General features: G+C 45.0%; 2 pseudogenes; both read right to left on the reverse strand.

Annotated features, from left to right (window-relative positions):
• Positions 1-150: 150 nt before the first annotated feature.
• LOC141270291 (5S ribosomal RNA) lies at positions 151-259 on the reverse strand (annotated as a pseudogene).
• A 3,308-nt stretch (positions 260-3,567) lies between these two features.
• LOC141268276 (5S ribosomal RNA) lies at positions 3,568-3,687 on the reverse strand (annotated as a pseudogene).
• Positions 3,688-12,035: the final 8,348 nt, after the last annotated feature.

The raw sequence follows: 12,035 nt of genomic DNA on the forward strand, positions 1-12,035 counted from the left end.
AGGATGCTGGTATTTTGCAGAGATGAAATAGCGCAAGAGAGAAAGCAAATGAAAAAAAGAAAGAGAATGAATGTGTGCACTTGCGAAAGGGAATGGAAAAAAGGCATAGAAGAGAATGCCCCCTGCTGGTGGAAGGAAGGAAAAAGCAAAAGCCTACAGCAGATGGTATTCCCAGGCGGTCTCCTATCCAAGTACTAACCAGGCCCGACCCTGCTTTGCTTCCGAGATCAGGCGTGCTCAGGGTGGTGTGGCCGTAGGCAGAGACAAGCCTCTCACTTGCTGCTTTTCTACTTTGAAGTCTGGCTGCCGGATGCCCTTTCCAGTGTTCAGCAAGACCAGGTCCTTTTGTGCTTTCCCTTCTCTTCAATTTTTTTGCTGGCTTCCTTAAAAGGTCTTGTAGACACAACGCCCCACTCAGAGCCGCTGAGCTCACTGATCGGCTGCAGCACTGTCGACGGAACGTCAGCTTCACGGCCAATTCCACAGGCCGGAAGCAGAGGCGAGACTCACCGGTAGACCCGGGTAGGGTGAGTAGAGCGCGGTTAGTTGCTTTCTAATCGCCTGCAGCCGGGGATTAACTTTTAATGAAAGGGAACAATCCCTTTGACTGTCTGCAGCGCGCCACACCTAGGAAGCGCACTCTCACACACAAGCCAGCATGCACACGTGCTCGCACGTGACAACACCCCCTATCTGCCCCTACAACCTCTCCGTCACCATGCGTCAGACTCTTCTGCCTGTTTTATGATTTCAGGGCCCTAGCAGGAATCACCCCCCCCACCCCAATTCCTTCCTTGCCTTCATAGAATCATAGAATCATAGAATGGTAGAGTTGGAAGGGACCTCCTGGGTCATCTGGTCCAACCCCCTGCTCAAAGCAGGATTCACTAGATCATCTCAGACAGATGTCTGTCCAGCCTCTGTTTGAAGACGTCCATTGAAGGGGAACTCACCACCTCTCGTGGCAGCCTGTTCCACTCATTAATCACCCTAACTGTCAAAAAGTTTTTTCTAATATCTAATCTGTGTCTCCTCCCATTTAGTTTCATCCCATTGCTTCTAGTCTTTCCTTGTGCAAATGAGAATAAAGATGATACTTCTACAATGTGACAGCCCTTGACATATTTGTAGACAGCTATTAAGTCTCCTCTCAGTCTTCTTTTTTGCAAGCTAAACATTCCCAAATCCTGCAACTGTTCCTCATAGGACATGGTTTGCAGACCAGTCACCATTCTGGTCGCTCTTCTCTGAACTTGCTCCAGTTTTTCTATGTCTTTTTTAAAATGTGGTGCCCAAAACTGTACACAGTATTCCAGATGAGGTCTGACCAAAGAGGAGTAAAGACCGATAATGACTTCACGTGATCTAGACTGTATGCTTCTGTTAATACATCCCAGAATTGTATTTGCCTTTTTTGCTGCTGCATCACACTGTTGACTCATGTTCAGTCTATGATCTATTAGTATACCTAAGTCTTTTTCACATGTACTGTTGCTTAGCTCTATTCCTCCCATTCTGTATATGCTTTTTTCATTTTTATTGCCCAGATGTAGTACTTTGCATTTTTCCCTGTTAAAAACCATTCTGTTGGTTGCTGCCCACTGCTCCAGTTTATTTAGGTCTTTTTGAATCCTCTCTCTCTCTTCTCTAGTATTAGCTATCCCTCCTAGCTTTGTGTCATCAGCAAATTTAATCAGTTTACCCTCAATTCCTTCATCTAAATCATTGATAAAGATGTTGAACAATACAGGTCCCTGGACAGAGCCCTGTGGTACCCCACTTGAGAAATTCATCCAGCTGGATGTGAAGCCATTTACAACCACCCTTTGAGTCCGATCACTAAGCCAGTTATGAATCCACCTAACAGTTGCCTGGTCCATTGCATACTTGGTCACTTTTTCAATAAGGATGGTGTGAGATACTTTGTCAAATGCTTTGCTGAAGTCAAGATATGCTATATCTACAGCATTTCCCTGATCCACCCAGTCAGTGATTCTGTCATAGAAGGAAATTAAGTTAGTCTGACATGACTTGTTAGTTACAAACCCATGCTGACTCTGGTTAATCACTTCATTCTTATCCATGTACTTACATACATGTTGTTTAATAATTTGTTCAAAGATCTTTCCTGGTATAGAAGTCAGACTCACCGGCCTATAGTTCCCTGGGTCCACCTTCTTCCCCTTTTTGAAGATAGGAACAACATTTGCTCTTCTCCAGTCTTCTGGGACTTCTCCTGTTCTCCAAGAATTTTCAAAGATTATGGAGAGTGGTTCTAAAATTTCTTCTACGATCTCCTTCAGTACTCTGGGGTGTAATTCATCTGGACCTGGAGACTTGAACTCATTTATGTTAGCTAAATATTCCCTCACAATCTTTCTGTTTACAGATAACTTGGATTCCTCTATTCCTTTAAAAGGACAGTGAAGATCAGTTGATGTTACATTTTCTTTCTGAGAGAAAACAGATGCAAAATAGGAATTAAAAAGTTCGGCCTTCTCAACATCCTCTCTTACCATTTCTCCATTTTCATCCTGTAAAAATCCTATAGCATCTTTGACTTTTCTTTTACTTTTGACATACCCCCAAAATCCTTTTTTATTGCTTTTGACATCTCTTGCAAGCCTTAATTCATTGTCAGCTTTAGCTAACCTGATACGTGCCATACAGGATCTGCAGACTGCATTATAATCTTCTTAAGATATGCCTCCCTCTTTCCATTTAATAAACATTTCTTTCTTTCTTTTTAGCATGTGTTTAAGTTCTGTGTTCATCCATCCTGGTTTCCTTAAATGCTTCCCATTCTTCCTACTTTTCGGGATTGTTAACGATTGTGCTTTGAGAATCTCATTTTTAAAAATTTCCCATCCTTCCTGGACATTTTTGTCCTTAAGTACATCCAGCCATTGGATCCTTCCTATTCTCTTTCTGAGTCTCTTAAAATCTGCCTTTCTAAAATCTATCCTTGAAGTTTGAGTCTTCACATGTCTTCCTCCTCTAGTTATCCAAAATTCTATAATAGCATGATCGCTGCCTCCTAGGGTCCCAGCCACCTTTACCTCCTCAACCATTTCCTCCCTGTTTATAAGGATTAGATCCAAAGTAGCAGATCCTCTTGTTTTCTCCCCTACCTTTTGGAAGATAAAGTTGTCAGCAAGAGAGGATAAGGATAACCTTCCTTGCACTGAGGTTAGCTCTTTGTCAGCCGTCTGGCTTGGTTACACAAGCTTCTTTGCAGAGAAACATGTTACTTCTGCTGGCCCTCGCTAGGCGGCCGGCATCCAAAACCTTCCCTGGGCACCTGCTGAAAGCCTGGCCCCTTCACGGCCCCGGGTGCTTTTAACGCCATCATTTCCACATGGCGAGCTGCGGAGTCAATAAGCACTCTTAGCCATGACAAGGAGCTCGGTGTCAGGCCTGCGTGAAGGCGGCGGGGTAGCGTACTTAGCTGCCAACTGGCTCAGAGGCCTTGGGGCTTCCATCATCTAAGTTACTTAATGTCGGTGTCCGGCAAGGCGCCGTTCCATGCTTGCCGAGCTGGGCAGTAGGGCAAAGCGTCATCAAAATGGTCTACAGCACCTGGTGTTCCCAGTAGGTCTCCCATCCAAGTACTGTCCAAGCCCAGCCCTGCATTGCTTCCGAGATCAGATGAGATCAGGCGTATCCAAGGTGGTATGGCCAGTAGATGCTGCTCGATCCATCGCCCGGCCAACCTTTCTCAGGATCGCTTGGTGGCGAGCAATCTGGCCGTGATGGGGCAGGCTCCGAAGGGTCCATGCAAAGGCTGTGCCGTCCCTACAGGTGTGGTTTGTTTAGCAGTGATTCACCCGCCGCATCAGGTGTCTTCAAAAATGTCTCGGCGCAGGGTCTCCTGCAGGCTAAACCCTTCATCGCGGTAATGTGACAGAAAGAGCAAGCTGGACCCGTAACTTGGGGGCGGAGCGAGACGTCCAGGGGTGAATGAAGGAAGAGGGTGAGATGGTTGCCAGTGACTTTGAGCTGCTCTTCAGGGGGGAGGGTCGTGTTGCCTGCAAAGGTCTTCTGCTTGGGGTTACCGGTGGTTGCCTCCAGCCACGCGGGAGACGCTTGTCCTGGTGAAAAGGAGCCTAGTATTAAAAGTAAAGAAGCAACAATGCTGGAGGCCCACGGTGATCAGAAGGATGCTGGTATTTTGCAGAGATGAAATAGCGCAAGAGAGAAAGCAAATGAAAAAAAGAAAAGAGAATGAATGTGTGCACTTGTGAAAGGGAATGGAAAAAAGGCATAGAAGAGAGTGCCCCCTGCTGGTGGAAGGAAGGAAAAAGCAAAAGCCTACAGCACCTGGTATTCCCAGGCGGTCTCTGTTAAATGGTTAATTATGGAAATTCATTTGGAATGTTAATCGATAATCATTTTTCTGAGTTCTATGCCTCAGCCATCGTGTCTAGTTGACATGCGCTATTTGTGTGTGTATTTTTGGTTCACTACCATATGTAGAACAGGTGTCCATACGACTGGCTATAAAAGCCCATGGTACAGAAAGGGGGGGCTCTCTTGCTCTGCCCACCCCACAAGACACAGAATCTTCATGCTGAGAAGCAGATGACATGTAGGCCTGGACACATGATGGACAAAGACATGATTTACCAGCCAGGATCCAAGGAAAGATGGGTGAATCTCAACAATTAGGCTAATTATGGACAAATGGACAATTACTTTATAACTAATTATTGTATGTACCTGCTGCAATCTGATTCTTTTTAATGGACAATCCAAGAATAAATAGATACATTTTTTTATAAGAATATCGTGATATTGATACTTTGAGAAGTCCTCAGTAGAAAAAAATAATACAGGAAGAGTATTATTTTACAATGGTGAGCCAGCCAGTCCTGTTTTTTTTGTTTTTTAAATTAAGTAAGTGAATTTCTTCCGTGAACAAGGGGGGAGTCCTGACGAGCTGATCAGCTGTTGTTCACGTGTCAGTAAATTCACTAGTTTGTCACGAGAAGCAGAAAGGACCTACAGACTGAGGAAAGACAGGAAGCAGAGGTACTAACAAGGAACAGAATCACACAGGAAAAGAATCAGACAAACTGAAGACAGGACGTGCTGATAAAGAGAAGCCAAGGAATCTTAAGGTAAGCAAAATATGGATATAATTTCTTCTTTTGCTAAACAAAGTAATATTAATTTCAAAGTTAATGTATGAGATGACATAGAAGTTTTGTGGCTCAGTTTATACAAAGAATGTGAATTGCAGAATTTACAGTTAACTTCTAAATTGGTAAATAGAGACAAACAGAAATTGAGAAATATGCTACATTTGGTAGATTTTTTTCATAGTCTTGTGTTAGAGATTTCTAAGCAGGAAAATAGTGTAGAAGTGTCAGACGGTGATACTGATTCTGACTGTAATGTGGAAAATGAACAAGAAGTAAGACACGTGTCTGTAACTGAAGGTGACCTTGGGTCTGACCAAGAGACGGACATACAGAAACCTGACATGGGAGGAGACATGACTGACATACGAGAAACCGACATACTAGGTGATGTGGGAGGAGACTTGAGTGACGTAGGAGGAACGGACGTACAAGAGCCACTAAAAATATCAGAGAATTCTGGAATTACCCAGGCTCAACTCAAAATTAAAATGAGGAAAAATTTGCTGAAATTATACAAAATCATGCCAAAATATGATGTCAAAATTAGAGATGAGCGTTGTTCTACTCGAACTGTTCGCCAATCTCAAATTCGAGCTGTTTTGGGCGGTGTTCGAGCCGTTCGGCGAACACGAACAATTTGAGAAAAATTCGACTGTTCGAGGTTGTGTTCGATAACTGTTCGTGCACCAAAATCATAACTGGATTTTTTCTCAGTAATGATGAAAATTAATGTTAATACGCAGTTTGAGTGTACAGCGGGGTGGGGGGCGGGGCAGGGGATGGATCTCTGCAGGAACAATGAAGATCTCCATTTTTTTTTCTCTTTCCCGCATTTGCAGTGGGGAGGTGCAATCTGTCAGCCTATCAGCAGCGCACACACGGAGCGAAGTGCTTTTTTTCACACAAGCAAGGGCATGTGTCATTGGCAGTGTATGTCACATGTCCTTGCCCTATAAGACCAAGCCATTTTCCCCGTCGCCACCATTTTCTCACTGCTGCAGCTGCGTGTTAGACGGCACCGCTGTTGCTGTGTGCGCTATACCTTGTTAATTTCAAGCCAATTTTCGCACAAATATACAGATAGCTTGGGAGTAGGGAATAGTTGTGATTGCAGTCCTTTTAAGGACTAGGTTACAGCATTTCCTATGACTTTTATCAGGGAGGTCTGTGCTCTTAAATAGATAGGTTGTGGGAGTAAAGACTAATTGTAATTAGAGTCCTTTTCAGGACTAGGTTACATCAGTTCCTATCAGTTTTTGCCAGGCAGGTCTGTGCCAGTGCTGTGCAAGTTTTTTTCACAGCATTTGGCTGAATCTAGCAAAGCTAATCCTTTTTGGCCTATTGCAGAGTGTGTTAGTCAGTGGAGTAGCCTATCTGTGTTGCAAGATATACCACCTGTGTATAGAATACCAATTTTTTTACTGCACCTAGTGAAGTAAAATCTTTTGGGCATAGCATCATTCTATTAGTCCATCTATACTGACCTCCATCAGGTTGAAAATTAAAACTAATTTTTATCTGCATCTACAGTACCTCTGAAAAAATATTTGGGCTTCTACCTGTGTGTGGGACTTGTTGTATTAGTCCATCTATACTGACCCCCATCAGGTTGCAAACTGAATATATTTTTTTCCTGCATCTACCTCTGAAAAAATATTGGGCTTCTAGCTGTGTGTGGGTCTTGTTCTATTAATCCATCTATACTGACCTCCATCAGGTTGCAAACTGAATATAATTTTTTTCTGCATCTAGCTCTGAAAAAATATTTGGCCTTCTAGTAGTGTGTCGGACTTTCTCTATTAGTCCATCTATACTGACCTCCATCAGGTTGCAAACTGAATATAATTTTTTTCTGCATCTAGCTCTGAAAAAATATTTGGCCTTCTAGTAGTTTGTCGGACTTTCTCTATTAGTCCATCTATACTGACCTCCATCAGGTTGCAAATTAAAACTAATTTTTATCTGCATCTACAGTACCTCTGAAAAAATATTTGGGCTTCTAGCTGTGTGTGGGACTTGTTGTATTAGTCCATCTATACTGACCTCCATCAGGTTGCAAACTGAATATATTTTTTTCTGCATCTACCTCTGAAAAAATATTGGGCTTCTAGCTGTGTGTGGGTCTTGTTCTATTAATCCATCTATACTGACCTCCATCAGGTTGCAAACTGAATATAATTTTTTTCTGCATCCAGCTCTGAAAAAATATTTGGCCTTCTAGTAGTGTGTCGGACTTTCTCTATTAGTCCATCTATGCTGACCTCCATCAGGTTGCAAATTAAAACTAATTTTTATCTGCATCTACAGTACCTCTGAAAAAATATTTGGGCTTCTAGCTGTGTGTGGGACTTGTTGTATTAGTCCATCTATACTGACCTCCATCAGGTTGCAAACTGAATATATTTTTTTCTGCATCTACCTCTGAAAAAATATTGGGCTTCTAGCTGTGTGTGGGACTTGTTGTATTAGTCCATCTATACTGACCTCCATCAGGTTGCAAACTGAATATATTTTTTTCTGCATCTACCTCTGAAAAAATATTGGGCTTCTAGCTGTGTGTGGGTCTTGTTCTATTAATCCATCTATACTGACCTCCATCAGGTTGCAAATTCAAAATAATTTTTTTCTGCATCTAACCCAGCCAATAGTTTTGGCCTAATACCACAGTTTGGCCACTCAGCTCTGCTCGGTTACCATCCATTGTTTTTTTGTGCAAACAACTCCAGAGTTGTGAATTAGTTAACCACCAAAATGAGTGGAAAAAGGCCTGCTGCTGGTGGAAAGGGGAATAGGCGTGTTGGGAAGGGGAAAAAAGGTTGTGTCCGTGGGGTAGGTGTTAAAGCAACAGTAACATCTGCAGAAGAAAGACCATCTTCCAGCCAAACTAAAATGTCTACTTCTTTTAGCGGACAATGTGATAAGATCCCTTTCTTACGGCCACACCAATCGCTACAAATTCCAGATGAGGCACAAAAACAGCAGGTGCTTCAACGGATATCAAGTGCTCCTTTAAGTGGGCTCTCCTCCACATCAACTTCAACATCACAAATACTCCAGTCCTCAAAGGTGTCACCCAAATCGCACTTGCTTCCTCACAGCTCCCAAATCTCCAGCTGCCCGTCTGAGTATGAGGTAGAACAGATGGTTGAGTCTGCAGAGCTGTTTACTCATACTATAGCCTGGGAATCAGAGGTCGACTCCAGCGCTTCTGTGAATCCAGACGAGGAAATGATCTGCACTGATGCCCAGAATCTTTATGAGTCGGATCCAGGACCAGACACAGAAGGTTCTGACCATAATGTAGACCCTCATTCCCAAACTGTAACTCCTGTTGGTGGAGACAATGAGGAAGACGATGATAAGACTCAAATACCTGATTGGAGCGACAACTTTAGTTTTTTGTCAGGGCAGGAACAGGTTGGCTCTGAGGACGACGGGTGTGATAACGCACAGGGTGATGATGATGAGGTCGGAGATCCCACTTACTGTCAACCCACAGTCAGCCAAGAGATGAGGTCAGCAGAGGAGGTGGAGGAAGATGCTAGTGACGACGAGGTCAGGTTGCGCCTTCCTGGACAGAGACGTAGTACTGGAAGCACGTCAACAACTGCATCCTCAAACACAACTCTGCCTCTCACCACAAGTCGTGGTGGCTCTTCAGGTCGCATGGGTGCTAAGCCTTGCATAGCCTGGGCATTTTTTCAGATCGATAAAGATGACCCAACTCGTGTTATCTGTAACATTTGTCAGCAAAAGCTAAGTAGAGGCCAAAAAATACATAGTTTGAGTACTTCATGCATGAACCGGCACATGGACATGAAGCATAAGTTGCAGTGGGAAGCTCAGTGTGCTACAATGCGGCCTAGCCGGCCGGGCCAACCACCGTCTGCCATATCTTGTGCATCCGCGGCCTCTTCATCCTCTGTGACTGGGGGGACAGCAGTCACACCTGTTTTGGGGCGCAGACCTGCCACCTCCTTACCCGCAACAGCCAGCGTGATTGGCAGGTCATCATTTTCTTTGGAGGTGGTAACACCAGCTGGTGTTGAGCGCTGTCCGACATCTATAGCACCACCTTTGGATCAAGGCAACCTAACATGTCCACCTGCATCTTCCTCACAGACCGGCAGTTTGCCGGGGACACCCTTATCAACCCCGTCTAAGCAAAATAGCCAGCCCTCGGTCCCTCAGATGTGGACAAGTAAAAGACCATTTCCTCCTAGCCATGAGAAAGCTAAGAGGTTGAATTTCACCCTCTGCAAGCTCTTGGCTACAGAAATGCTGCCTTTCCGCCTGGTGGACACAGAGGATTTTTGAGACCTTATGTCCGTCGCAGTGCCCCAGTACCAGATGCCCAGTCGGCACTACTTCTCAAAGAAAGGTGTGCCTGAGCTCCACCAGCATGTCGCACATAACATCACCGCTTCTTTGAGAAACTCTGTGTGTGACAGGGTGCATTTCACCACAGACACTTGGACGAGTAGGCATGGACAGGGGCATTACATGTCGCTGACTGGGCACTGGGTAACTATGGTGACAGCAGGACAAGGGGCTGCTGTCCAAGTCTTGCCGTCCCCACGAGTTGTGCGTCAATCCTCTTTATGTCAAAGTTCCTCCACTGCTTCTGCCTCCTCAACCTCCTCTCGGTCTTCCATCTGCACCAAAAGCCTGTCTGGTCATGCCACAAGCTTTCTAACTGCGCAGAAGGGATCCTGCACACCTCCTTACTATGCTGGCAGTAGGGCTCAACGTCATCAGGCGGTTTTTACATTGAAATGTCTGGGAAATGTGAGTCACACAGCTGAGGAGTTGTGGTCAGCTCTGGAGAACCAATTTCATGAATGGTTGTCTCCACTGGACCTGAAACCAGGGAAGGCCGTGTGTGACAATGCTGCAAACCTGGGTGCGGCCCTTCGCCGGGGCAATGTCACACACGTGCCTTGTATGGCTCACGTGTTGAACCTGGTTGTCCAGCAATTTTTAGCCCACTATCCCAGACTAGATGGCCTTCTGCAGAGGGCATGGTCGCTGTGTGCTCACTTCCGCCGTTCGCATCCCGCAGCTCAGCGACTTACATCTCTACAGAAGTCGTTGGGCCTGCCACTTCACCGGCTAAAATGCGATGTGCCTACCCGGTGGAATTCAACTCTGCACATGTTGCAGCGACTGTGGCAGCACCGACAAGCCCTGGTGCAATACGTTCTGACGTATAGCCTGGGCCAACGAGATTCAGAGGTGGGGCAAATCACGCTGGAGGAGTGGTCTCAGATCAGGGACCTATGCACCCTTCTGCACAGTTTTGAAATGGCGACGAAGATGTTTAGTGCTGACGATGCCATTATCAGCATGACTATTCCGGTGATTTACATGCTGGAGCACATGTTAAACAGAATTCGGAGTCAGGTGGTGGCACAAGAGGAGGTGGAGGAAGTAGAGGAGGAGGAGTTGTATGCGGAAGGGCTAACATCTGCAAGGTCCAGACGGTCGGCAGCACCAAGGCGGCAGGCATGTGAGGGTGGGGGAGATGGTTTTACTAGGGCGCATGGTAGCAGCCAAACTAGTGAGGAAGGTGCAGGAGCCCAGGAAGAAGTGGAGGACGAACTGATGGAAGACTCATCAGATGAGGGAGACCTTGATCACATTTCTGTTGTGCGAGGTTGGGGGGAGAGGACAGTGGAAGGAAGCATGATTGTTACCTCGCCACCAACACAACAGGGACTTGGTGCTCCTGGATGCGCAACACACATGAGTGCCTTCTTGCTGCACTACCTGCAACATGACCCTCGAATTGTGAGAATTAGAAATAATCCTGACTACTGGGTTGCCACACTGTTAGATCCCCGGTACAAAAGTAAATTTGCAGAAATTATTCCTGCCATAGAAAGGGATGCACGCATGCAGGAGTATCAGCAGAGACTGTTGCAGAATCTTACATGTGCTTTTCCACAAACTACCAGTGGTGCACGTAGTGAATCTCACAGTTCCAACTTGCCAACCGTGGGACCGTCAAGTGTTCAGCACTCAAACCGTAACAGAACCACAGTATCTGCTGGTAACATCAATTTTGCGGAATCATTTCACCACTTTTTTAGCCCATCCTTTGCAATTCCACAGGAGACAAGAAGTCTGACACATAGTCAACGCCTAGAGACGATGGTACAGGAGTATCTCCAAGTAAACATTGAAGCCACGACTGTGTCACTGGACCCTTGCTCTTTTTGGGCTTCCAATCTGGATAAATGGCCGGAGCTAGCCACTTACGCCTTGAAGATCTTGTCATGCCCCGCAGCCAGCGTTCTGTCTGAACGTGTGTTCAGCGCTGCTGGTGGTGTGCTGACAGATAAGCGCACGCGGCTCTCCACTGATAATGTAGACAGACTCACGTTCATAAAGATGAACAAATCATGGATCCGAAACGACTTTTCTACCCCTGTGTCATCCTGGGGAGAGTAAAAGCTTGATGATTGGTTAAAATCACCCTACCAACCGTTTTAAGCTTTCAAATTACTAATCATGTTTATCTGTATCTTGACTGGAAAATAATTTGGGCTTTGTAGCAGTGTGCAGCACTGATCCTATTAGGCCATCTATACTAAAGCTTCACCAGATTTAAAATTAAAAATAATTTTTAGCTGCATCTAGCCCGGAAAATAATTTTGGGGCTCCGAGATGCGCAAGGCACATAAGTGCCTTCTTGCTGCACTACCTGCAGCATGATCCTCATATTGTCAGAATTCGAAGTAATCATGACTACTGGGTTGCCACACTCTTAGATCCCCCAAACTTTTCGATCAACCTTTTCATTTTAATAAAGACCAAAAAAATGGTCATTTTTGAAATTATAAGCATTAGCAGGTTGTTAGAAACTGAAATCAAACAGTTTTCAACTCA

The sequence above is a fragment of the Phyllobates terribilis genome, unplaced genomic scaffold (genome assembly GCF_046119375.1).
Source record: "Phyllobates terribilis strain yellow unplaced genomic scaffold, ASM4611937v1 Scaffold_4__5_contigs__length_816908805, whole genome shotgun sequence".
Classification (NCBI taxonomy): domain Eukaryota; kingdom Metazoa; phylum Chordata; class Amphibia; order Anura; family Dendrobatidae; genus Phyllobates; species Phyllobates terribilis.